Raw genomic sequence first — 1,945 nt, 5'->3', positions numbered from 1 at the left:
GCCCACCTCCTGCCGATTGGCCGGCGGCGCTGTCAGTGCAGTGGCTTTATTACTTTATAGCCAAGCTGAGCCAAGACTGCGGCTTTAAAGTAACGCGTTACTAAGCAACGAGTAATCCCCGAAGCAGCAAGTACATGCAGTAACATGAAACGTTTGCGCTCAATACGTTTAATAACCGTCGAAACCCTTACACATTAGTGTTAGTTAGTTGAAGATCCACATGGAAAGGTTTGAAAGAGCTGAATCCCCACTCCTGCCTCTGGTCCACATTAAAGGAGCCATGACTTTCTGATAGATCAAAGGTCAAACTAACGTTACAGGATTGAGTACAATAGTTGTGCATTAGCTACAATCTGAATGCATTTGTCTGAAAGCGAGGACGACTTGGACGTTGACCACGAAGGCAACGCCAGGCCGCGCCAGTGTTTGTGCCGCGTCGGCCCATGCTAACTCACAGCGCTAGCTTGTGCTAACTGGCGCTCCTTACTGCAGCAGCTGCCCATTTATGGGATAATGTCCCAGTGTTTCATTAACCTGCTGCTGTTTTGGTGAGATGGATGGTAACTACGACCAAACACGCGTGTCCTGTGTGATGTAAACAAACAGCCAGTGGAGCCGAGGGGCGGCCTTTTCTTGACTAAATGTTACATTAGTTTGCCTTTGTTTTTCCCACCACAGGGAAGTTGGATCCAGGATTTTATTCACACCACAGGACAGGGCTGTGCGACGTCATAATTCAAGGGAATTCTGCAATAAACAATGTGTAAATGTTGAGTCACTCCATGGTTCCTCAGTCTGTCCAGAACATCCAGGCGATCTTAAAGATACTCAGACTAGAACCAGGGCCAGTTGAGGTGCCGTGTGTCAAGACGCTCCCCAGTCATGTGTCTCGCACCTGACTAGGAGGATGCCTCGGGGCAGACCCGGCGGAGGCTTGATCCCCAGCAACAGCCCAGTATTCCAAGTTAGAACCTCCGACCATCTCTGCTCTGCCGACCTCCATCACACCTGAGCCGCTAAACGGCAGCACTTTTTACTGCTCAAGTCCATCAAGTCCCGAGTCCTGAGGTGGGTCTGCCTTGTAAGGTAAACCCGCTCCAGCGGGGTCGCCCTCGCTGTCAGGGGAAGTGGAGCACTCTTCCATATAAGGAGAAGCTCGAGGGGCGAGCGTGAGGCGGTGATGTCACAGGAGCTGCTGCTGACTGGACCCTGCATAAGGAAGCAGGAGGTGATGCAGAGGCTCTCGAGCCAGGCCAACGCAGTCAGCTGCTCCTGGCTCAGACCCGCGGCCTCCTCCCATGCCTGCAGCCTGTCACTCACCATCACAGCTGGGACTCGTGCCGCTGATGCTGCCTCCTCAGTCTGGAGTTTTGACATGGAATCAGATGAGACTCGCCAAGTCAAACCTACTCAAACGTCTGGAAGAGGAAGGTTGTTGTCGTCACTTCACCACAGGAGGCGCGGCTCTCTCCGGACCTGACAGGGCTGCTGTGCTGTCACACGTCACCGGCAGCCTGGGACTCGGGTCATGTGAAGAGCCGCTGCCTCCTGCCTGGCTGCCTCCCAAGGTATTCCAGTCATGCCGGGAGCGGAATTCTCGTGCGTGCTGTGAGGGCTGAGCCATGTATGGCCCAGTGAGGGCGGCCGCCGTGATCCCACTCCAGCGTGTTTGGCTCTGTGTTCGGGAGCGTGGATGGTGGAGACACCTGGACTCTCTCGACTGAGGAGTATGGGGTGTCATTAGGGACAAAAAACTGAAGGAAAAAGCTTCAGATTCCTATTTTCTTCAGCATAAACCTCTCAAACAACTCCTCGGCTCGTTGGGAAGACAATGGATCAGACTCAAAGTTGAGAGAATTCAAGTTCAATTCAAAACACTTGTTCTTCTCCCTTAGGGCTCGACAGTCCCTCACAGCAGCTGCAGCAGACAGTGGCCCCCAACAGC

Source organism: Synchiropus splendidus, chromosome 16, assembly GCF_027744825.2.
Source record: "Synchiropus splendidus isolate RoL2022-P1 chromosome 16, RoL_Sspl_1.0, whole genome shotgun sequence".
NCBI classification, from domain to species: domain Eukaryota; kingdom Metazoa; phylum Chordata; class Actinopteri; order Syngnathiformes; family Callionymidae; genus Synchiropus; species Synchiropus splendidus.
The sequence above is the reverse complement of the archived record's forward strand: the minus strand, read 5'-3'. Positions refer to the sequence as shown.